The 26,560-nt window shown below is 44.0% G+C and overlaps 3 pseudogenes; all 3 read right to left on the bottom strand.

The window, feature by feature from the left end:
• Positions 1–1,826: 1,826 nt before the first annotated feature.
• On the bottom strand, positions 1,827–5,222 carry LOC139028263 (apolipoprotein B-100-like; annotated as a pseudogene).
• Positions 5,223–5,728: 506 nt separating this feature from the next.
• Positions 5,729–6,536, bottom strand: LOC139028262 (apolipoprotein B-100-like; annotated as a pseudogene).
• A 10,000-nt stretch (positions 6,537–16,536) lies between these two features.
• LOC139028261 (apolipoprotein B-100-like) lies at positions 16,537–20,895 on the bottom strand (annotated as a pseudogene).
• Positions 20,896–26,560: the final 5,665 nt, after the last annotated feature.

Raw genomic sequence — 26,560 nt, 5'->3', positions numbered from 1 at the left:
CCTCTGAAGTCACTTTAACATCTGGGCAATAGCTTGTGTTATAGTAACATCGTCAGTTAAGTCTGGCCACTTGTAGCATATTGTGGCACCCTCTGGGCAAGCCAGTAGGTGCACAGGTCACCTGCAGACATACAGTATGTATGATGCAATTCCACCAATGTCTGCTCGAGAAATAAGCCTATATGTGATCATGTTGGTATGACGATGTAATACGAAATGGGGTATTGGAAAGGGATGGGGTGTTCTATTTTTGCCTTTCATTTTGGGGTCAGGTGGGGAGAGCAGGGAGTAGGATTGAATAGCAGAAGAAAGTATGTGTTTACAACTGTATAACTCTACATACGTCATATGTCTTACTAGATAAAGATGAAAACAAATGTTTTGCTAGTGTCCAACACCAAAACACACCGTCATTTGTTGACCTCTATGAATATTTAAAGAAATATGATGTATGTTTGTTCCTGAAAATAAAGCCACACTGAACTTTTCATTTTTGACATTTTCTGAAATTAACATGAAACTCATACAGATACTTGCCCAAGCTGGACATGTGACTTAGTCACTTGAATCTGAAGGAGATTGCTCATAATGAAGTAATACATAGAGCCAAAGTCCTTTCTGGTTCACCTTTCCAGCAATGATCTTGAACCTTTTTTAGTCTAATGTGAGCTATTAATAAAATAGAATGCATTTACATATTTTGAAATTGTTGATGTCCATACAGTTTGATGTTTGAGCAAAACTCAAACATAAAACTTTTTGATAGACTACTGTGGGAAAAGCAGCACGCTCTGGCGACCAACACAGCCCTGAATTCCAAACAGGTGACAGCCACCATGCTTAGCAACATTTGTTATGGGCCCCTCTTCGGGAGAGTATATGAAATAGCTGTGGGGGGCATTAAGTGTCCAACCAGGTAACCAGGGGAAATAAGCAGGGGGAATGTGGCACACAGTATGAAAGAGGGCAAGAGGCTGTATGAGATATTTGGAGTGAGAAAGAAGGGAGGGCAAGAGGGAGAGAAGAGGCAGGGTGAAGGGTGAATAACTGGACCCACCAAACAAAGGTTTTTAGCTTCCTATGCTGTAGACAGCTGAACTTCTAAAACTAGAAATATTCCAATGAGTTGGACTACCCTGCCATCTAAGGGCCATACTATTCCAACCTTGAGCTCCAACAAAAGAAGAATCTTGGAGTCTGTAATTTATGTGTGTGAACCATCTTCCATTGTTGGGATGTAAGAATCCCACTTGAAAGCATTGTTGACCATATCGTGGAATTGAACAATGTACAGTACTACTTGTGCTGTAAAAATTCCCTTTTTGTCTCAATTAACATGGTCATCAAAAAGAAACAACATGCTACATGAATTGTTAATTGTTCAGGAATTTAAAAATAAAACTGTCTTTAAAATTTAACACAGAGATACATATATAATAACAGCTCAAACATGATGTAAATGTGTTAGTGTAATATTTTTTGGTTTTCCATAGCAAAGTCACAGCTCAAGCATAAAGTATATGTTAGTATAGTGTTTTTTGCCCATATAGCACAGTCAATGCAGTTAGCTGTTCTCATTCAAGTGGTGATAAGCATTGCTCACTCACTGCCTGATCTGCGTTGGCCACTCACTGAAAGGCTTCCAGAAGAAGGGAAGGGGAAAATCAACGTCCATCTTTTTCAAGCTTACTCTAATGTATGGAGCCATGCTTTACGATACCTGCTCAATTAGGTTGATAAATTCTTTGAGTCCCCCATAAAAGTGAGACTGTAAAATAGCGACAAGCTCCTTGAGGTCACTGTTCACACGCTCCATGGTCACTTCATTATAGGTTTCCTGGATCTTCATTTTGGCAGTATTTGTACTCGCCAGCTTCAGATCTTGCCACAACCAAGATTTCGCTGGCCATTTCCTCGATTTCCTCCAATTTGAGGAACTCTCCTGCCATCTGCAGTTCATTCACTTCCTGGATCAGCTCTCCTGCCATCTGGAAACATAGTTGCAGGAGTTCATTCACTTCCTGGATCAGCTCCTCCAGACTCACATCCTCCAAGTCGCTCTCTTCGTCGGTTATATAATACTTGGTGGCTTTAATGGCAGACCTCAGATTGGCAACAATATCCTTTCCGTTGAAGACTACATTGCTACCAGAGAGGGGGAACTCAAAACATTTAATGAAACGTTCAATCTCAGTTATGGCCTCCATGAGATTTAAGAACCTTTGGGCAACCCGGTCAATGGTTGCAGACACAGAGCGACTGGCCCTCTCATAGAGCTCCTGTCCAGAAAGTCTCTCCTCTAGCCCGGGTGTATCTGCAGTGTATCGAGACACATTGGGACATCATGATAGGCTCTCTCAATGACGTTGGAGACAGTTCTTCAGCTTCATGGAGGCACGGTTTACATCGAAGCCAAAGTGAGCTGTGTGATACTTGTTTATGAACTTGAGCAGCACATCTGTGATGGCAGGCATCCGCTCTTTGAGCCCTTCAATGGTGGAATGCATGGTATCCATGTTCCAGGCAACCTGGAAACTCAACTTCTCAGAGTTCTTCAGAGTGGCTTTGACACACACTATGTCTGTATCCTTGTCGGGGTTAGACTGGATAGATAAGGAACAAGAGGGGATCAGCATTTGTCTCATACCTTCAGGGTAAACACTAATTACGGCAAAAATAATGCAATGTATTGTGTCCATAAAATATAACATCTAGAAAACTCTAAGCTTTCATTATGACAATTTATAGTAAAGAGGTTTGTAGTATGTGTAGTAAATAAAAGTGCCAGTAATTCAGGAGTTTCTTACCAGTTAGCGGCTGAACGCTTTTCCGTACACCTGTGAAGGTGACCTCCCTGTAAGAAGGAATATGAGGAAACCAACCGAAGCCATGAAAGTGGTGAAGCCATCCTTGCGGGAAGCATCGCAGAAGCTCACACCAACATAGGTTGGCTGGTGATATCCACATTCAAATTATGACAATATACCCTGAAAGATAATGGAACATTTAGTTACATTTTTATGCAATTTGCATAGGTCAGGTCTGGGAGGTCGGATAGGTAAAGTGCTATAAAGTCTTAAAAGATGGCCTCGGGTAGATGCATTGGAACCTCATATTCTTAGACCTGGTCGAGGAATGCAATGATCTTTTCTTTGATTTCCTCAAAATCTATGGTAATGGCTGGTAAAGTGTAAGAACTCCGAATGGTGAACTCAGGGACTGAGTTTTGGGCCGGAATGCTTATGTCCTGCAGCCTGTTCAGTTCAGGTTGATTTGGATGGTGGGAATGACGAGGTCAGTGAGAGAGACACTAAAAAGGAGGAAATCTCAACCTCTGCTGTCTTTAGTCCATCCTGAATGCCATCCACAGCCTGACTGATCTTGTTTAATATGTCTTGGTCCTTGGCCACCTTGCAGATTTTCTCAATTAGTTTGTTCTGCTGAACAGAAATGTAGCCGACCTTGTTGGTTTAGGAGTCACTTGCCTTTTGCAGATAGATGAGTATCTCCTCTTTAATGTTCATGCCGTTAACTCTATCTCTCATATCTTGAAGGGCTTTCTGTTTAATCGTCTTTATATCATCGAAGGCTGTAGTATCAATCACATCCGTTATCATCTCTACGACAACTTTTGGCTCTTTGAGTTGTTCCTATTATTTGAAGATTCTCCGGAAAAGTCATTCCATATGCTTCAATTTGATTATTAACATAACTTGTTAGTTCACTGATCTTCTGGTTAGCATTGTCAATAAACATATTTTAGTCAAACTCCTTTATGGTTTTGATGACTCCAGAAATGTATTAATTTATGCTTTGCTTGAAGTCAATTGATTTTAACGTACTTACAGCCCCATCCAGTAGTTGCATAACTTTGTCATACATGACTTCAGTGTATAGATCTCAAGGCATCAACCTGCGATTGCACAGTTTCTTGAACTTTGAATTCCTTAATGAGTACTACAGTCTGATCCATGAACACTTTAATTATCTTGTCAAAATCATACCTGAGAAGCAGATTTCTGATGTGAGAATACACAGCATTGATTTTGTCTACAATTTCATATTCTTCAACCAGTTGACAATTACATCCATTATAGATTCAAGGACCCTGGTCATCTCCTCAGAGGGAATCTGAGCAGTTAGCTGCTCCACATATATAGCAAAGTTGATCGGAAGGATGTAATCCCTGAGATCCTGGAAAAACATTGTGACATCAAAGGTCTCAATAACCTGTTTCAATTCATTAATTTTATCTTGAAGTTTTTCTTTGATTCTAAATCTACCATCAATGTCCCCCAACCAGGCAACACTGCTGTCGCTTAGCTTCTGTAGATCAATCTGTCTGATGACATCAATTGCATCAATAGCTCGGACAATTGTCTCTCTGATATTAAAATGGTAATCGAAGTCCTTCAGTTGATTTCCAGTTTGTGAGAGGAATGGCATTTGAAAGTCTCCACTCTCAATGCTGCCCCTGACTGTAGCCATCAGGTCTCTGATTTTGGTTGCAATATCAATCAGGGATTTCATTCTCCACAGAGGCCTCCAAGTCTTCCAGTGTCACAACATACTCTTGTGTCAAAAGAATCAGTTTCTCTTTCACCTCATTCACTTTATACTCCAAATCAATCTCTGTCATTGACTTGTCACTGACTTGCTGCGGCAGATTGTTCAAATGAACTCTTAGCCCACCAGTTAGCTGGTTAATGTCTAAGCTGATGATATATTGTTGCATGGCCTCCAGAGCATTGACAACAGCAGTTTTGAGAAGCTCAAAGCAGCTGGAAGTATTTTAATGAAGGGAGGCTTGACGATATGTGAGTCACTGTTCTTGTCAAACTTCAAGAAACTGGAGACATTGAATTCTTGATTTTCCTTCTCTGAGCTTCTCAGCATTGTTATAAGTCTTGATTATAAGTGTGGTTGTCAAACTTGGATTTAGTCTTCTAGGTCAATGACTGTTCACTGGGTGTTAGAAGACCGTCAAATTTGTTATCCAGGTGAGCAGCAGATTCTCCACTCTCCAGCAGGTGTGGTTGAGACCAGGCAGTCATGTGAATAAGCAAGTGCAAGAGGCTCACAAGCAACTTGCTGTAGAGCTGCCCAGTGTGCTTCCCAAACAGGTCCACCAGACCATCGCTGTTGATTATGGCATTGGCATTGACACTGGAGGTCAGTCCTGCAATTTTAATTTCACAGTTGTGTCTCATCTGTGCATCCATTATCTTCCCAGTTGTGCTACACTTCAGTGGGCCAGCTACTGTAGGTCAGCATAGTTCATTTCATAAGTGTGCCTGAGCTCATGTTCTTCTCCGTAGGCTCCTCTTACAATTCCAGTCAGCTTTAGCTTGGTAGGCTCCATCTTCACGTGGCCTTCATTGTCCATACGGAGGTCAAAGAACTTGAGATAATTTTTCATGTCAATGGAGGTAAAACAAGGCTTCATGCCAACCTTTATATCATGTTTGTATCATCCTCACAGATGAAGTAGTCTGTCTAAGACCAGAAAACAAGGGTCCATAATGTGAGACTCAGACTATGGGTGTTTTCTGTCTTCATGTCCTGCAGAGATCCCTTCATGTTGTCGGAGAAGGTCCCCCTCCTGTTCAATGCCAGTTTAATTGTGCTTCTTGCGTTTGAGTCATAGGCGTTGCCTCTGAAGGTACTGCCTACCTAGTGAAGCCTCAGTACTTGATATTCTGCCCTCCAAACTTAGCTTGACGCTGATTTATTCAGCCATTCCTTTGGTCGTGTAGGTCAGGGTGGTGCCACTACTATCTATGTCACCATTGTAGATGTTTTCAAATGTCAAGGGACTGCACTGTAGGCTGTTGGTGCCACTGGTAACCAGTCCATTTCTGTTCACTGTCACAGTGGCATCCTTGTAGTTGAGCTCTGCCATATGCTTGAGAGCATCGTCCTGCACATTGGATTTGGACACAATGGACAACTTGTCATTGGCATACACTCCCTTGATCATGTTGTGAGCCTGTATAAGTGTCGAGTTCACCCGCAGGTTGGACTCTCTTCTTCTCATCTATTGAGGGGGTGAATGGCATAGTTATGGCTGTAGGAAGAGTCAGCTTTCAATGAGCCCACTCTGATGGTTCCATCCAAGTTATCATCCCCTGTGACCTCTTCAGAAGTGCTCTGACTTTGCAGAGTAGTACAGAAAGGTCTGCATGCCCAGAGGACTTGAAGCTTCAATCTTGTCGTTGGCCCTGGCATTCAGTTTGTCTGTCACACTCAAGGTTTCAAAGACAATGAAGCTGGCATCAATGGAGCTGTGGCTCTGTGACCCTTGATGAGGTACTTCAGATTATCTTCCACAGTTCCTGAAATGATTGGATGAAACCATTGTCATTGTCATTGTGATATGGTGACTTTATAGAAAATTATCTAAATATCGTTCTATTCTATATTCTTAAATATATGAGGACCATGTGTGGTAAATATAAATTTAAATAAATGTGGAAAGATAAGCAAAGTTTACCTTCAAGTCTGTAGGAGAGTGGGCTAACAGGGGACTCAGCCATGACGTTATATTTAAGCAATAAGGCCAATATACCTGTCACGTCTACTCCCACTCCACCGCTCCGGCACTCGAGGTCGGCGGTTTACTAACCACCGGTCCTGGCAACCCATCATTACGCACACCTGGCAACCCTCATTACACAAACCTTCCCTGCCTGTCTCACCAGCACTGGCAGGGAAGTTATAAACTATAAATCTCCACTATAAAAAGCATCTAGACATTATCATACATTTCTTTTAGACTAAAATAAAGTTTTCAACAGTGGAGATTTGTATAAACCTTACTGTCTGTCTCTCTGACATTTCAACATGGTTTCAATATTCAAATTCGATCACCAACTGTCTCATAGTAATGAATGTGAAGGGTCGGGAGTCGGGACGAGAGAGAGAGGCAGGCAGTGTTTCTCAGCCAGTCGAAATCATGAAACAGCTGGCATAATTTTTATGAATATATACAAAGAAAAGTCAATTGAAAAAAGGTGCAACGAAACAAAGTGCAGCTAGTTTGCAGTCTTTGCAGCTTCAGTTTGAAGTTATTGTGAAGCTATGTTGTTGAGTAGCTCCTCCGAACAACAGTGTCCTAACGATAGAGTACATTTTCTATGCCAGGAGAAATCGTGCCTCATTAGCTCATTGTTATGGATGTATCCAAATAAATGTCACTAGAAAACAGCTTAAACAAATGCAGCTACTGATTTTATTCTTTCTGCACTGTTTGACGTGACTAAGTTAGCCGTAGTTGGCTAGCTAGCAAGCTTAGGATAAGAATGTTTCCAGCCAGTATGGCAATGGAATATTTAGAACGTGTCATGCCTGCTCCCGCTCTTCCCCCCTGGCGCTCGAGGGCGCCAGGCTGCCCTGCGTTACGCACTCCTGCCACCATCATTACGCACACCTGCCTTACCTCATCACCCGCATCAGCGATACTGGACTCACCTGGACTCAATCACCTGTTTATTACCTCCCATATATTTGTCAGTTCCCCAGCTCTGTTTCCCGCTGCTGTATTGATTGTCATCTGTCTTTGTGTTTCCCAGTTCTGACGCTGTTCCTGTTGCATGTCTGTTCCAATTAAATGTTAACTCCCTGTACCTGCTTCTCTTCTGCAGCGTCGTTCCTTACAGAACGAACGACTCGGTCACGTCCATAGATACAGAACAAAAAGACTGAACGACTGGGTCACGTCTCTGACATCCGAACCAATAGAACGAACGACCAGCCGGCTTGGGTAGCAACCCTAGATTTGTTCCTAGACTATATCTTGTGGAAGGATGAAATAGTATCAATAAATTCATCAAAATAACATTTTTAATGAAAATATGTCAATCATTATTTGAATATGTTGGTAACCCGTTGTATAAAAGTAATAATAAATATCACAAACCCCCGAGGTGCCTTATTGCTATTATAAACTGGTTACCAATGTAATTAGAGCAGTAAAAATAAAAGGTTTGTCATACCCGTGGTATATTATCTGATATATCGGCTGTCAGCCAATCAGCATTCAGGGCTCGAACCACCCAGTTTATAAACAGTGTTGTTTCCCCCAGAGATGGATCCCTCCCATTTGTTGAAGTTGCTGATCACTTTGGAGTTCACCTCAGCAAAGCTAAGCAAGGGCAGCATGAAGTCAAAAGAGCGAGGTATGGTCAAAGTTAGGATTTGGGTCTCATTTGCAGGAGTCATCCAACCTATTTCAGTAACATCGATCGAAGGAATGTACAGGGTAGTGGGAAAGTTTCGCTTTTCAGAAGATTTTCCTATGAAACAACTATGAAATATTGTGCCACGCATCTTCTTCCCCTTGACGTTGCTCTCTGTGACTGCCAGCTTTATCCCTGCCTCAATGTCCTAATCAGGGATCTGGACGTCAGTGGTTAGAGTGTCCTTGTAGTACTTCAGTGTTACGGTCGCCTCTGTGGGCTCAGCACCTAATATGGAGAGGACAGATACAGTGCATTCGGAAAGTATTCAGACCCCTTGACTTTTTCCAAATTTTGTGACGTTACAGCCTTATTTTAAAATTGATTCAATCGTTTCTTCTCCTCATCAATCTACACACAATACCCCATAATGACAAAGCAAAAACAGGTTTTTAGAGATGTTTGCAAATGTATAAAATAAAATAAAAACTGAAAACTCACATTTACATAACTATTCAGACCCTTTACTCAGTACTTTGCTGAGGCACCTTTGGCAGCGATTACAGCCTCGAGTCTCTTGGGTTTGACGCTACAAACACCTTTATTTGTGGAGTTTCTCCCATTTTTCTCTGCAGATCCTCTCAAGCTCTGTCCAGTTGAATGGGGAGCATCGCTGCACAGCTATTTTTAGGTCTCTCCAGAGATGTTAAATCGGTTTCAAGTCCGGGCTCTAGCTTGGCCGCTCAAGGACATACAGAGGCTTGTACCAAAGTGTCACGTCTGCTCCTGCGTCGCCAGAGTACTACCCACCGGTCCTGGGATTCATCATTACGCACATTTATCAATGTTGCGTAGAAAAGCTTAGAAATTAACTCGTACAAAGAAAATGTCGAATATTCGCAAGAAACAAAAAAGTTGATATTTATCAATTGCTTGTACGCTTGATTTACACACACCTGTAAGTATTTTGCCTTGATAAATCAGGCACATTCTAAAACACTGTGCTAGTGCACGTGAAGTCTCATTTATAGAAAGAACCACCCTAAATGACCAGTTATAGTCACAAACCTTCCCTTAGAAATATAACTTTTGATCACCGAAGTAGAAGCAAAACAAGCCATACTTTTTGGAGACCTCAGCAATGGCTTGACAAATAAGATACAAAATATTACTTGGGAGCAGGTTAGAGCTGGGGTAAATTCTGCCTCATCTGAGTGCAGAACAGTTAATGAAATGAAAAAGAAATGAAAATAAAAATCTTGACAGATGTGGGTGATTTGCCTGACCCCTCATCCCCAGGCCTACAAGAAGGGTGTCCTCTGACCCCTCATCCCCAGGCCTACAAGAAGGGTGTCCTCTGACCCCTCATCCCCAGGCCTACAAGAAGGGTGTCCTCTTTGGCGAGCGCTTCAGCTGCACAGCATGTTTTGAGTGACGCAGTCCTGAAACAACAAGAAGAGATCAACACATCAGTTATTGGACTCAAACAGCAGCTGGAGGATGTATGCAACAGCCTGAGAGAGATAAATCAATCATTGAAAGAACTTGTAGACTGTGTCAAACATGTGAGACAAATTTTGGTGCAATGCAAATGTGTTTTCCTCATTGATTTGATTACAATATTTGGAAGAACAGATACCTAAAACCGTTGTATGATGTTGACTCTTGTTCTCAGTGCCAGAGCTATGGGTGGTGGGAAACACTACCTGTCAGGCACGGGCTCATTGGGTCTGGGTGGATCATTCAGGGGAATGCCATTTTTGATTGCAATGTTGCACACTGCAAGCCTTGACAATGTAGTAAACCTAAAAAGGAATTTGCACATTGTATTACATTCACGTAATGGCATTTGAAGGAATGTCATTGCAGAGGCAAGCCTTGCTAGGCTGGTATTGCAGCCAGGTAATGCCCTTTCAGCAGGCCTATGGTGTGCTCCACTGTTGCTCTTGTGCGTGCTTGGGCTTGGTTGTACCTTGCCTCTTGTTGGTTTGAGGGGTTTGTGAGGGGAGTCATCAGCCATGTTTTTAATGGGTAGCCCCGGTCTCCTGCAGTTATGAACACAACATTCAGATATTGTTTCCCAATAGAGGTCTAACGTGGCAAATAAAACCTTGCAAATAAAACATAAGTCACTTACTAATAAGCCATCCGTCCTCAACAGCTCCTTCCTGGAGGTTAGGGCCTACTGAACTGTTCTGCACAATGAATGAATCGTGTGTCCCACTTGGCCACTACATTCAACAAAGCCAAATGTGAATCACAGAGGACCTGCACATTGACAGAATGGAAACCTTTTCGGTTGAATAAGTTGGATTTGTTCAATGATGGTGCTTTTATTGTGATGTGGGTGCAGTCAATTGCTCCAATGACATTGGGAAATCCAGCTATGGTGTGGAAATCCCTTTTCACTCTGGCCTGTTGCACAGTAGTGTACGGAAACTGTATGTATTGTGGGGTCAATGAAATAATGCCACGAAGGACTGCAGGCAATATTCGGCTCCTGGTTGGTTGTGAAATGCCAGACCGATCCTCAATCTCCCTTTGGAATGTTCCTGTGGCCAAAAATCCCAGGGTGGAGAGGACTTGGGTATTTTTTTTTATTTCTTTTTATTTCACCTTTATTTAACCAGGTAGGCTAGTTGAGAACAAGTTCTCATTTGCAACTGCGACCTGGCCAAGATAAAGCATAGCAGTGTGAACAGACAACACAGAGTTACACATGGAGTAAACAATAAACAAGTCAATAACATGGTAGAAAAAAAGAGAATCTATATACAATGTGTGCAAAAGGCATGGGGTAGGCAATAAATCGAATAATTACAATTTAGCAGATTAACACTGGAGTGATAAATCATCAGATGATCATGTGCAAGAAGAGATACTGGTGTGCAAAAGAGCAGAAAAGTAAATAAACAAAAGCAGTATGGGGGGGTGAGGTAGGTAAATTGGGTGGGTAGTTTACAGATGGACTATGTACAGCTGCAGCGATCGGTTAGGCTGCTCGGTAGCAGATTTTAAAGTTTTGAGGAGAGTAAAAGTCCAACTCAGAGATTTTGCAATTCGTTCCAGTGCAGGCAGCAGAGAACTGGAAGGAAAGGCGTCCAAATGAGGTTTTAGCTTTAGGGATTGATCAGTGAGATACACCTGCTGGAGCGCGTGCTGCGGGTGGTGTGTAGCCATGTGCACCAGTGAACTGAGATATAGCGGCACTTTAACCTAGCATAGCCTTGTAGATGACCTGGAGCCAGTGGGCTGACGACGAACATGTAGCGAGGGCCAGCCGACTAGGGCATACAGTTCGCAGTGGTGGGTCGTATAGGTGCTTTAGTAACAAAGACATGGCACTTGTGATAAACTGCATCCAGTTGCTGAGTAGAGTGTTGGAAGCTATTTTGTAGATGACATCGCGAAGTCGAGATCGGTAGGATAGTCAGTTTTACTAGGGTAAGTTTGCGGCGTGAGTGAAGGAGGCTTTGTTGCGGAATAGAAAGCCGATTCTTGATTTGATTTTGATGGAGGAATTTTGATATGAGTCTGGAAGGAGAGTTTGCAGTCTAGCCAGACACGTAGTCTTATAGATGTCACATATTCTAGGTCGGAACGTCCAGGTGGTGATGCTAGTCGCGGTGCCGGTGCAGGAGCGAACGATTGAAAAGCATCATTGGTTTTACTAGCGTTTAAGAGCAGTTGGAGGCCACGGAAGAGTGTTGTATGGCAATTGAAGCTCGTTTGAGTTAGATAGCACAGTGTCAAGGAAGGGCCGGAAGTATATAGATGAGTATGTGTCGTCTGCGTAGAGGTGGATCAGGGAATCGCCCGCAGCAAGAGCAACATCATTGATGATACAGAGAAAAGAGTCGGCCCGAGAATTGAACCCTGTGGTACCCCCATAAGAGACTGCCAGAGGACCGGACAACATGCCCTCCGATTTGACACACTGAACTCTGTCTGCAAAAGTAGTTGTGAACAGGCAAGGCAGTCATAGAAAAACGAGCTACTGGGTCTGCCGATAAGAATATGGTGATTGACAGAGTCGAAAGCCTTGGCCAGTCGATGAAGACGGCTGCACAGTAATGTCTTTATCGATGGCGGTTATGATGTCGTTTAGTACCTTGAGCGTGGCTGAGGTGCACCCGTGACGGCTCGGAAACCGGATTGCACAGCGGAGAAGGTACGGTGGGATTCGAGATGGTCAGTGATCTTTTTGTTGACTTGGCTTTCGAAAGACCTTAGATAGGCAGGGCAGGATGGATATAGTCTGTAACAGTTTGGGTCCAGGGTGTCTCCCCTTTGAAGAGGGGGTGACCGCGGCAGCTTTCCAATCCTTGGGGATCTCAGATGATACGAAGGAGAGGTTGAACAGGCTGGTAATAGGGGGTGCGACAATGGCGGCGGACAGTTTCAGAAATAGGGGGTCCAGATTGCAAGCCCAGCTGATTTGTATGGGTCCAGGTTTTCCAGCTCTTTCAGAACATCTGCTATCTGGATTTGGGTAAAGGAGAAGCTGGGGAGGCTTGGGCGAGTAGCAGCGGGGGGGGCGGGGCTGTTGGCCAAGGTTGGAGTCGCCAGGAGGAAGGCATGGCCAGCCATTGAGAAATGCTTGTTGAAGTCTTCGATTATCACGGATTTATCGGTGGTGACCGTGTTACCTAGCCTCAGTGCAGTGGGCAGCTGGGAGGAGGTGCTCTTGTTCTCCATGGACTTTACAGTATCCCAGAACTTTTTGGAGTTGAAGCTACAGGATGCGAATTTCTGCTTGAAAAAGCTGGCCTTGCTTTCCTGACTGACTGCGTGTATTGGTTCCTGACTTCCCTGAACAGTTGCATATCGCGGGGGCTCTTCGATGCTATTGCAGTTCGCCACAGGATGTTTTTGTGCTGGTCGAGGGCAGTCAGGTCTGGAGTGAACCAAGGGCTTATATCTGTTCTTGGTTCTGCATTTTTTGAACGGAGCATGCTTGTCTAATATGGTGAGAAGTAACATTTAAAGAATGACCAGGCATCCTCAACTGACGGGATGAGGTCAATATCCTTCCAGGGTACCCGGGCCAGGTCGATTAGAAAGGCCTGCTCGCAGAAGTGTTTTAGGGAGCGTTTGACAGTGATGAGGGTGGTCGTTTGACCGCGGACCCGTGGCGGATACAGGCAATGAGGCAGTGATCGCTGAGATCTTGATTGAAGACAGCAGAGGTGTATTGGGAGGGCAGGTTGGTCAGGATAATGTCTATTAGGGTGCCCATGTTTACGGATTTAGGGTTGTACCTGGTGGGTTCCTTGATGATTTGTGTGAGATTGAGGGCATCAAGCTTGATTGTAGGACTGCCGGGTGTTAAGCATATCCCAGTTTAGTCACCTAACAGAACAAACTCTGAAGCTAGATGGGGAGCGATCAATTCACAGATGGTGTCCAGGGAACAGCTGGGAGCTGAGGGGGGTCGGTAGCAAGGCGGCAACAGTGAGAGACTTATTTCTGGAGAGATTTAATTTTTAAAATTAGAAGTTCGAACTGTTTGGGCATAGACCTGGAAAGTAGAACAGAACTTTGCAGGCTATCTCTGCAGTAGATTGCAACTCCTCCCCCTTTGGCAGTTCTATCTGACGGAAAGTGTTATAGTTGGGTATGGAAATCTCAGAATTTTTGGTGGCCTTCCAAGCCAGGATTCGGAACGGCAAGGACATCAGGATTGGCAGAGTGGTGCTAAAGCGGTGAGTAAGGCAAACTTAGGGAGGAGGCTTCTGATGTTGACATGCATGAGGCCAAGGCTTTTTCGATCGCAGAAGTCAACGAAAATGAGGGTGACTGGGGACATGCAGGGCCTGGGTTTACCTCCACATCACCCGAGGAACAGAGGAGTAGTAGGATGAGGGTGCGGCTAAAGGCTATCAAAACTGGTCGCCTAGAGCGTTGGGGACAAAGAATAAAAGGAGCAGATTTATGGGCGTGGTAGAATAGATTCTGGGRATAATGTGCAGACAGGGGTATGGAGGGGCGCGGGTACAGCGGAGGCAAGCCCAGGCACTGGGTGATGATAAGAGAGGTTGTATCTCTGGACATGCTGGTCTCAATGGGTGAGGTCACCGCATGTGTGGGGGGTGGGACAAAGGGGGTATCAGAGGTACGGAGAGTGGAACTGCAGGGTCCATTGCAAACCAAAACAATGATAATGAAAACTAGCCTGAACAGTATGCAAGGCATATTGATAWTTGAGAGAGACATACAATAAGGCATAAAGTGATTGCAGGTCTTGATTGGGAGAGCTAGCTAAAACAACAGGTAAGATAACAGCAGCAATAACAGGGTGCTAGTCTAACACAGCAACAACAGGTAAAAATGGCGACGACTAGGCAGAGAGGGTCGGATTAACTACACACAGATCCTGAGTTAAAGCACAGAGCCGACAGATAAAACACAAATAAACAGAATGGAGTACCGTGAATTAATGGACAGTCAAGCATGCATCAGCTATGTAGCCAAGTGATCATAGTGTCCAGGGGGCAGCCGTAGATGGAGCAGAGGAGGCCTCCACTAAGCTAGCACGCGGCGTTTAAAGTTAGTAGCCCGGGGGGTGGTCTGCTCAGACGGAGGGGGTCTGCTCAGACGTGGTTGTGTCGACAGAGAATCCAAGCCAGATGGCGATGGCGAAAGAGAGGTTGTGAATTGTAGAATTGTGTTTGCTAACTGGTGCTAGCTTCGTGGCAGTGGCGCTAGCTGCGCTAGCCCCAGTATGCACTGGGATGGCATTGTTGCGTTTCGTCTCCCTTTCTAATACTGGAGTGAGTTGGTTGCAGAGATACAATAAACTATGCCTTGGAAAATGAAATCTACTAATAAGCCAAGTGTCGCTCTCAGCAAAAACATCTGCACGCTCATTGAAAATACGCTCCCTGTGTAATGCAGCTTGTGCCAGATCCTCTAGCAATGCAAGATTTGCCATGTTGGACAAGTCACAATGCCTCAGTGTTGCCTTTTATATTATTTAACTGGTTTAACTAAATTGCCTCCATCCTTACATTCCACTCCCTTTCTAATTTACTTTATTATTTAATTAGGCTTAAATGGTTTCATATTTATGAATTTGATAGCACCCTGAGAAAACTATTAGCTTAAGTGTCTATGAACGAAATACATGAATAAACCATTAATGCATTCTCTTTTTTCTTCATAGTTTATTATTTGATACATGTGTGTCAATACTTTCTCCATTTGGTGGATGGTATTTCATTAGCAGTTTGACTTTTCTACCACAAGGTGCTGTGTGTACGCATGGTCAGAGGTGTGCTTAAATTTACGCACATTCTCAAGTATAAGTACAAATTAATAAATCCCACACTTTGCTTAGAAATGATCGCACGCATGGTTTACGAACATTTCTGTTTGTAGGCAACATTGATAAATGAGGGCCCTGGCACTCATCATTACACGCACCTGTTAATCATTATGATTCACACCTGAACTCCATTACCTTCATAATTTCCTCCCCTTTATATGTCACTCTCCCATGGTCACTCACCAGTTGGTATTGTTCTTGTGTATCGGCATTCTGCCTTATGTGTCACGCTCTGATCTGTTTCACCTGTTCCTGTGATTGTCTCAACCCCCTCCAGGTGTCGCATATTTCCCTGGTGTATTTATCCCTGTGTTTCCTGTCTCTGTGCCAACTCGTCTTGTATGTTAGTCAAGTCAATCAGTGTGTTTTTCCCCATTCTCCTTTTGCTTTTTGATAGTCTTCCCGGTTTTGACCCCTGCCTGACTCTGGACTACTTTCCCGCCTGCCTGATCATCCTGCCTGCCCTGACCTTGATTCTGCCTGCCCTTCGGTACCTTTTGGACTCTGAACTGGTTTTGACCCTTTTGCCTGTCCATGACCATTCTCTTGCCTTACCCTATTGGATTAATAAATGTTGTAAGACTCCAACCATCTGCCTCCTGTGTCTGCATCTGGGTCTTGCCTTGTGTCATGATATTATGTTAGTGTCGTGTTCTTGGTTTTGTTGTTTTAGTAAAATTTTGCACCTGCTTTCGACTCACCGCACCATCATTACAGAATACCAACTCAAAATATGGAAGCAGCAGGACAACCGGACATCTCCCAGGTGATTGATGAACAAGGTTACCTTCTTCGTCAACACAATGATCAGCTGGCTCAACTGGAGAAGGCCATGGAAGATGTTCTCGGCAGTCTACAATGTCTCAACAGCGGAGGATATTCTAGAGCCAGTCTACCCAACGAGTTAGCACACAAGCCCATCCAGCAAACTGCTCAGGTCAGCGATACCCTTCTATCCCTCCCGGAGAAATATGATGGGACACCATCCAAATACGGTGGCTTCCTCCTTCAGTGCTCCCTCTATTTCACACATCAGATGGGAGCCCCCACCACCGAGAAGTCTAAGGTTGCCACGGTTATTTTTCTGCTGACTGGGCGGCCATTGGAATGGGCTACGGCCGTCTGGAAGAGAGGAGAGGAACTTGAGTTTTATGAGGGGTTCATGTATTTTCGATCATCCCGCGGAGGGCAGAGAGGGAGGTGAGCATCTGCTTCAGCTCCAGCAGGGGAATCAGACAGCTGCTGAGTATGTGCTTACCTTCCGGAGAGTAGCAGCTTCCAGTGGATGAAATGAGCCGGCGCTCAGCACGTTATTTAGAAGAGGTCTGCGCGGGGAGATCCAGACGGAACTGGCTTGCCGAGATGACAACCTCACCCTGGACGCACTCATTGATATGGCCATCCGTCTGGATAACCTCCTCCGGGAGCGCGGGCATCTTCGTCGCTTCTCTCCCTCCTTCGGCGAGTGTTCGGGATCAGAGCCTGAACCCATGGAGGTAGGGGTCACACGCCTTCCCGTGGCGGAATGACGCAGACGGATACAGCTGGGGCTCTGTCTGTACTGTGGCCAGAGAGGGCACAAGCGCCAGCTGTGTCCGTTTCTTCAGAATCCAGGATCCACTAGAGCAGAGGGAGGGTCATGTGATGTTACATCCCCTGGACCAGGAGTGAGTATTCCATCTACTGCTCTTCCTGTTAGATTCTTTGTAGTACCATCACTCTGGCTGCCTGTCCCTCATGCCCTGTGTCTACAGCTTTAGTGGATTCTGGCGCCTCGGGGGACTCAGACCCTTGCCTCCTCTCTCAATATTACTACCTACCCGCTCTCCTCTCCTTTTCCGGTTCAAAGTCTCTACCTTCGATCTCTAGGATCCGGAACCATCACACACATCACCCAACCACTCACCCTCACCATAGAGCCCAATCACCAGGAAAACATCCCCTTCATCACCTGTGCACCAGTTCACAAGATCATCCTCGGCCTACCTTGGCTTCAGCGCCATAACCCTACCATCTCATGGTCGAGGATGAGAATCAGCAACTGGTCACCTGAATGCCGGAAGACCTGCTTTCCTGTCCCCTGTTTACACGTCGGTTGCACTTCAGCCCAACATCCCGGAGGAATATCAGGATCTAAGGGAGGTATTCTCCAAGACAATCCAAGCGGACTGTCATGTGCCTTTTACTGATGAGTGGCTTCCATCTGGCCTCTACCACAAAGGCCTGATTGATGGAGTGCTGCGAAGATGGTTGTCCTTCTGGAAGGTTCTCCCATCTCCACAGAGGAACTCTGGAGTTCTGTCAGAGGGACCATCAGGTTCTTGGTCACCTCCCTGACCGATTGCTCAGTTTGGCCGGGCAGATAGCTCTAGGAAGAGTCTTGGTGGTTCCAAACGTTTCTCATTTAAGAATGGAGGCCACTGTGTTCTTGGGGACCTTCAATGCTGCAGACATTATTTGGTACCCTTCCCCAGATCTATGCCTCGACACAAAACACAGGACAGGCGTGTGCCTTTCCAAATAATATCCAATCAATTGGATTTACCACAGGTGGATGCCGATCAAGTTGTAGAAACATCTCAAGGATGATCAATGGAAACATGATGCACCTGAGCTCAATTTCGAGTATCATAGCAAAGAGTCTGAATACTTAAGTAAATAAGGTATTTCTGTTTAAATTTTTAATGAATTTGCTAAAATTCCTAAAAAACCTGTTATCGCTTTGTCGTTATGGAGTATTGTTTGTAGATTGAGGACATTTTTTTATTTAATCCATTTTAGAATAAGGCTGTAAAGTAACAAAATATGGAAAAGTCAAGTGGTCTGAATACTTCCAGAACGCTCTGCAGACCCCAATTAATTTTATGTGGATATCTATGGCATTTGTCTGTCTTAATTAGATTTTTTTTTCTCCATTGGCCACACATACCATCCACCCTCGGGGTTAGCTTCAGAGAGTCCATTTTCTTGCGTCCCTCCTTGCACCCTCTGAGAGTTTCAGAAGTAATGGCAGCAGTGTATTCTGTGACCTCCCCTGTTGGTTGGAGCTCCACATCAAGCCTAATGGATTGACAGACATGTGTCTCTTAAATATTATCCTTTTAATAAATAGAATGATACAGTTGAAATCAATCATGTTTGGAAATCCAAGCAATGGACGCAGCCTTCACCTGCTCTCCCCTGTAAGGGGGTAGTATGGAGCATCGTCTGAGTTTGCGTTGGCGTAACACAGTGTGGTGCAGATATTCATACCAGTAAACAGGAGCTGGCACTCAGGAGTCTGTCATGCGCTCTCCTATTGAGGGCACCATCTTAGTCTGGGGGGAGGACACTTACATCATCTTGTTTCTGGATTTTGAAGAGTTGTAGGAATTTAATTTAAGAATATTTAATATATCTTTTTACATCATATAGTAATGCTTAATATAACTGATGCAAGTTGAGGCTGGTTTAAGTCAAGTTGGTCTACATTTAAAGATGATGGCATTTAATACAAACTGGACTCTTAATATGTATGTGAGCTAACCATAATGTGCCACTTACTGTATATTTCAAATTAAATTATTAGAATTAAAATAATTTAAGTTGAAGTTAGAGTAATTCCCACCTGACGCTGAATAGCAGCTGAGTGGTTCCCTTGGGTGCAAATATGGAGAGCTTGTGTCACGGCCGTTGAATGAAGAGGACCAAGGTGCAGCGTGGTCAGCGTACATTTTACTTTATTTATATGACGCCGACAAAAACAATAAACAATCTAAAGGCTAGCTTTAGCTGAAGGCTATAGTGCCAACAAACAAAGACAACTTAGGACTACCTAAGTATGGTTCTCAATCAGAGACAATGATAGACAGCTGTCCCTGATTGAGAACCCTACCCTGCCAAAACATAGAAATACAAATAATAGAACGAAAGAACATAGAATACCCACCCCAAATCACACCCTGACCAAACCAAATAGAGACATAAAAAAGATCTCTAAGGTCAGGGCGTGACAGTTTGATAACATTCCTGCTAATGGTGACTTTGGCATTCAGGGAACTCTCATGGTATATGCTGGTGTGCATCTCGATGCCAGCCACCACAAACTCAGGAATGTTGAGGCCCATTTGTGTAATATACTCCACATCAATAGATTGCATGAAAGACAGCTGCTGCTACAGGTAAGAAAGGCATAATTTACATGTAAAAATCACCTAGGATCCTAAATAAATGAAAGAATTTGTTCAAATATAGTCAAAATCCATAAAACATGTTCCATAAGGCCTATACATTTAATTGAATGGAAACAAAAGAGCAGGCAGTTTACCATGCCAGTGGAAAAGTTCAGACCTCCCTTAGCTCTAGGGGCAAAGACACCAGACAAGGAGAATTTCAGGGGTAAGCCAGACACAGAGGGAAGGGAAAAACTCTAATCCAGGAAGATATAGTGGGCCTGAAGCTCATTGTCAGTGCTGGACATCAGAGACTGCATGGCCTGTACAAAAATAAAGAAAAGGCTAATTGAAACAAAGAGACTTTGGGTGTGGGTCAGTTATACTCTAAATGTATAGAAATAAATGTTTAGCTTCATTTGTAATTTACTGTTTTGTTTAGTTTTCTAGTTTTCACATACTGTATATATTATTATTATATGCTTTCCCCCTCAGAATGACCTATTCAGTCAACAATGATTTACCTTCAGAGGCATTATCTTGAAGAACACGTCAGTACATAGCTAGGGTCGGGGCCATGTGCTCCATCTCACTGAACTTGATGTATCCAACTTCATCTCCAAGAATCCTTAGGTAGGCCATGGCCTCAGCGGAGTCTTGAGAGTGCAGTTCCCTGACAAGCTTTTGGAAGTTCTGTCCAATGTCTCTTACGAGGTCCTGCGGGGCCTGTAAGATATGGATGATTAAAAATGTCTTTAAATACTTCAGCTCACACTGAAAAGCCTAACGAAAAGACTATTCCTTGAGCAGCAATATATCAAATTATACAGTTTTCCAGCACCTGTTGGACTGAGTCTGGCATCTTGAGACCAGCCCAGTACAGGCCTTGGAGACAGGGGTGAAACCTTGCTCTCCAAAAAGGGCCTCAAGGCTCAGTTCATATCCATTTCCTTCAATACAGACCTCAAAAATGGAAGTGGAAAAAAAGGGGGAGACAAGATATCAATGTAATCACACCAATATTGATGCAATATTCTTTTAAATAATAAACATTTTAATTAAATGTTTAATTTATTATATAAATATATATTTTAAAGTTTCTATAGTTTTTTAAAACCTCTAACATATTACCGTTATACCCAAAGGCTTTGAAGATGGTCTCCAGCAGGACTTCCTTTGGCAGGGATGCAGTGGAATCAAAGATCATGTTGCTCTTTATGGAGCCCATGGTGGTGTCCATTTTGCAGTTGCGGGACGTTGTGGCGAAGTGGTTATTAACAGAGTGCTGATGGTCTTGCAATGCCTCCTCGATATACTTACTGTCTTATTCTTGAGGAAGATAGAAAGAGAGCACTTTTCAGAACCCACAACTTGCTTGAGTTGCACAAGTAATTATGGGGACTAGGACAATAAAGGTTTTTTTTTTTTTTTTTTTTTTTTTTTTCACCTTTATTTAACCAGGTATTATTTTGCGGTGGTGGAAAAAGTACCCAATTGTCATACTTGAGAAAAGTACACATACCTTAATAGAAAGTTACTCAAGTAAAAGTGAAAGTCACCCAGTGAAAAACTACTTGAGCAAAAGTCTAAAAGTATTAGGTTCTAAATATACTTAAGAATCAAAAGTAAATGGAATTGATCAAATATACTTATGTAGTAAAAGTAAAAGTATAAAACATTTCAAATTCCTTATATTAAGCAAAGCAGAAGACACACCTTTCTTGCTTTTAAAATGTGCAGAGGTACACTCCAACACTCAGACATAATTTACAAACAATGCATTTGTGTTTAGTGAGTCTGCCAGATCAGAGGCAGTAGGCATGACCATGTGTTCTCTTGATAAGTGCGTGAATTTGACCAGTTTCCTGTCCTGCTAACATGTAACGAGTACTTTTGGGTGTCAGGGAAAATGTATGGAGTAAAAAGTAAATTATTTGCTTTAGGAATGTAGTGAAGTAAAAGTAAAAGTTGTCAAAAATATACATAGTAAAGTACAAATACCCCAAAAAACTACTTAAGTAGTACTTTAAAGTATTTTTTACTTAAGTACTTTACGCCACTGTGAAAAATAGAAACTCAATAAAGATGATTTCCTTAGCTAGGTGTCAAATACAGTAGGAGATACAGAAAACATCAACACCTTCCACCACTGTGATCACACACATTCAATTCATCATGTAAATGAAGAGGGAGTGACTGAACATATCATGTTCAGTCACTTACTGTTGCATTTTGGGATCAACAGAGTGGCAGATGTTGTCAAGGTGGCAGGCCACAAAGCTCCTGACCTGTGGGTCCTGCTCATCCTTCAGCATGGTGATCATCTTGTTAAGCAGCGCATTGTCAGGACTCTTCATAAGCATCAGATAAGCTGCCACACGTTTCTGGATGGGGCTCTCAGCATCTTGGTACCCCTCCAAGAGAGTTTTTCTGACCTGTCATTCACAGCAGACATATTTCTAGCTGTATCTGTATGTTAGGTGTAAAACAACACAATACTTAAAACATGACTTGTAATATTGCTTATAAGCGGTTGTATACCCTTAGTATCAGGAAAGTCATGTCCTCATCCCTTGAGCAGTCTCCCAACATGGTATCCATGAACTCTTTCACCTATTTGACCTCAGGGGTGGGATGTCCTGGGTGAAACCTGCAGATGAGTTTTGGGAATATGTTACCCAGTAGTTCTGAATTTTATTGTAATGTATTGCCCTCTGGTGGTTAACTTAAAAAAAAAATTGAATAAAAAATCTAAACGGTTAAAAAGCTGTTATGGTCAAATTAACATCAACCATGTTCCCAGATAAAAAATAAATTAAAAAAAGGCAATTGATGAGATATCTATGATTACAGTTATTTTGGGATGAAAGACTAATTTCACTTACTTCCTGACAGTGTTTTCCAGAGCGTACATAATGTCTTTGCTCTGTTTGTATTGTGCCAAAATGAGCATATCTCTGACCCAGTGGAAGTCAGGACTGGACTGTACACAAAGATGTCCCCATACACAGCTGTGCTGTGCATCCTCCTGATGACTTGGAGGATGGAGAACCGTTTTACAAGAGGGACTAGTAGCACATTCTTTGTACAAATTATCAATACATGTTTTATCTTTATGGTAAATGTTTGCACTGACTTCTCCATTGCAGCCTGGAAGGCCTCAGCTCCTGCAGCCTGTCTATACACAGCCTCTCCCTGGGGGTTGATGACCAACATCTCACTGAAGGCACAATCCGCCGTGTGAAGAACGAAGCTGCATTCTTGTGGGACTTCGAGTTCCACCTGAATGAGGAGGATGATAACAAGAGAGGAAGGGCCAGGCAAACAGAGTGAGGAAGGGTCAGTAAGATAACAGTTCCCCCAGTTACCAGCAGGTATAAGTCAAGCCACAAAAACAAACGAAGGCCTACCTGCCATTCCTGAGGTTGGATGTCCCAGTCACGTCATTTTCTCTCTCTGTCATGTATTGGTATAATTACAGTATTTCATAAAGGTCTTTAACCTTGCTGACACTGGAGATCACACATAATGGGCAAATCAATTTGAATAATTTTACTGTATGAACAAGTATTATACCACCTCTATCAATATTTCTCATATACTACCTAATAGCCCCTGGCTAAGTTTTAGATTGTCACGCCCTGGCCTTAGTATTATTTGTTTTTCTTTATATTTTAGTTAGGTCAGGGTGTGACATGGGGTATGTGTGTGTTTTGGTGATTATATGGTATAGGGGGTGTTGGTTGTAGTGTATGGGTTTGTGTTGAGTGTATGTGTCTAGGTATGTCTATGGTTGAGTGTAGGTGTTTAGGAAAGTCTATGGTTGCCTGATTTGGTTCTCAATCAGAGACAGCTGGTTATTGTTGTCTCTGATTGGGAGCCATATGTAAGGTAGCATAGGCTTTAGGTGTTTGTGGGTAATTGTCTATGTCGATGTTCTATGTTGCATGTATGCACTAGTTCATGCTTAGCTTCACGTTCGTCAGTTTGTTATTTTGTTAGTTTGTAAAGTGGTTTCGTTTTGTGTTTTTTCTCTTCTAAATAAAAGAAGATGTTCTTTTCACGCGCTGCGCCTTGGTCCTCACTCTCTACCTTTGACGATCGTGACAGAATTCCCCACCAACATGGACAAGCAGCGTAAATCAAGGCAGAGTGGCTGGAAGCCCGAGAGGCTACCCCAAAATTTATTGGGGGAGGGCACACGGGGAGTGTGGCTGGGTCAAGTGGGAGAATTGAGCCAGTTCCCCGTGCTTACCATCAGGAGCATTGGCTAAACGAAGGTATGAGTCTGAGAATGTGGAGGAGTTATTGGACAGATTGGAGGAAAGTGAAAGGAGGGAGATTATGAGACATTTGAGGAGTTGTTGGTGTTATTGGAGGAGAGCGAAGAGAGAGAGATGTTGATATGGGGGAGCATACAACAGGTAAGGTTGGGAAGCCTCCTGTGCGTCTCCGAGCCCTGTACGCACTGTTCCTTCTTCCTGCACTCTTCCTGAGGTGCGTGCCCTCAGCCTGGTACCACCAGTACCGGTACCACGCACTAGGCCTAATGTGCGTATCCAGGGTCCAGTATGCCCTGTTCCTTCTCCCCGCACTAGCCTTGAGATGCGTGTCTCCAGCCCGGTACCACCAGTTCCGGCACCACGCACCAGGCCTCAGTGCGCCTCATCCGGCCAGAGCCATCCGTCTCCCCAGCGCCATCGTAAGCCATCCGTCTCCCCAGCGCCATCTGAGCCATCCGTCTCCCCAGCGCCGTCTGAGCCATCCGTCTCCCCAGCGCCGTCTGAGCCATCCGTCTGCCCAGTGCCGTCTGAGCCATCCGTCTGCCCAGTGCCGTCTGAGCCATCCGTCTGCCCAGTGCCGTCTGAGCCATCCGTTCGCCCAGTGCCGTCTGAGCCATCCGTCTGCCCAGTGCCGTCTGAGCCATCCGTCTGCCCAGTGCCGTCTGAGCCATCCGTCTGTCCCGAGCCATTAGAGCCGCCCGTCTGTCCCGAGCCGTCAGAGCCGTTCGTCAGTCAGGAGCTGCTAGAGCCATTCGTCAGACAGGATCTGCCAGAGCCGCCAACCAGACAGGATCTGCAGAGCCGCCAACCAGACAGGATCTGCAGAGCCGCCAACCAGACAGGATCTGCAGAGCCGCCAACCAGACAGGATCTGCCAGAGCCGCCAACCAGACAGGATCTGCCAGAGCCGCCAACCAGACAAGATCTGCCAGAGCCGCCAGCGAGCCATGAGCGTCCAGAGCCGTCAGCCTGCCATGAGCGTCCAGAGCCGTCATCCAGCCATGAGCGTCCAGAGCCGTCAGCCAGCCATGAGCGTCCAGAGCCGTCAGCCAGCCATGGGCAGCCAGAGTCGCCCGCCAGCCATGGGCAGCCAGAGTCGCCCGCCAGCCATGGGCAGCCAGAGTCGCCCGCCAGCCATGGGCAGCCAGAGTCGCCCGCCAGCCATGGGCAGCCAGAGTCGCCCGCCAGCCAGGATCGGCTGAATCCGCCAGTCAGCCAGGATTTACCAGAGACACCGAAGCGGATATTGACAATGCTGGAGTGGGGCCACGTCCCGCACCCGAGCCGCCGCATATTAGGGCCCACCCCGGACCCTCCCTTTATGTCAGGTTTTGCGGCCGGAGTCCGCCACTTTTGGGGGGGTCTGTCACGCCCTGGCCTTAGTATTATTTTGTTTTCTTTATTATTTTAGTTAGGTCAGGGTGTGACATGGGGTATGTGTGTGTTTTGGGTGATTATATGGTATAGGGGGTGTTGGTTGTAGTGTATGGGTTTGTGTTGAGTGTATGTGTCTATGGTTGAGTGTAGGTGTTTAGGAAAGTCTATGGTTGCCTGTTTGGTTCTCATCAGAGACAGCTGGTTATTGTTGTCTCTGATTGGGAGCCATATTTAAGGTAGCCATAGGCTTTAGGTGTTTGTGGGTAATTGTCTATGTCGATGTCTATGTTGCAGTATGCACTAGTTCATGCTTAGCTTCACGTTCGTCAGTTTGTTATTTTGTTAGTTTTGTAAAGTGGTTGTTGTTTTGTTTTTTCTCTTCTGAAATAAAAGAAGATGTTCTTTTCACGCGCTGCGCCTTGGTCCTCACTCTCTACCTTTGACGATCGTGACATAGATGTTTTCTCCAAATTGAGTCAATATTTGTTTAGACAACATCCTCAGTTTCTAGTCAAAGTCCCACAACACCACTTGAACTCCAGACTCAATTACGTACTAAATGGCAATTCTCTTAATGAATAACATCAATTCTACTGAAGCATAAACATTATGGTGCAATGTTCAGATCTAGCCAGGTTATCTCCAGTTCCACTAAAACAGAAAATCCTAAAGCTGAGGTTATTAATTAAGGTCAGTGTACAAGAAACATGCTTGTACCTTGTTTCCTAAGGCCCCTGCCTACATGCTAGGGATTCATTCAGGGCCAAATCATCACTTAAAACAATCAACATAACTTTTCAACAACCAACATAACTTTTCACTGAAATAATTTATTAACTGAATGTAAGATTAACAGGTGAAGTAAACCCTTAGAGACTTCTGTTCATCAGCATTCTCACTGCTTTCTCACAAATTAAAAAGTCCTCATGTTAGTGAACATCTTTACATTGGTGTTGCATTTATTTATTATTTAGTTACATTAAATCTGTGTAAATGTCAGAGACATGATGATACATTTTTAGACATCTTTTGGTCTTTTAGTAAGTAAAAAATTGTATTGAGACCTAAATTAGGTTGGATATTTACTCAAGGTTAAAGTGGGTCAGCAGTATAGGACACCAACTCAGAAACCTGCTTTACACTAATGAGAGGTTGAGAGAACACCAACTTCTGAAGAAGTTCGGAAAGGGACCTGGTCTATCTAAAATCATGTTTAATGTAATAAATTAAAGTATAATTTAGTAT

This window comes from Salvelinus sp. IW2-2015, linkage group LG9 (assembly GCF_002910315.2).
Source record: "Salvelinus sp. IW2-2015 linkage group LG9, ASM291031v2, whole genome shotgun sequence".
In the NCBI taxonomy this organism is placed as follows: domain Eukaryota; kingdom Metazoa; phylum Chordata; class Actinopteri; order Salmoniformes; family Salmonidae; genus Salvelinus; species Salvelinus sp. IW2-2015.
This window is presented reverse-complemented; position numbering and strand designations above follow the sequence as displayed.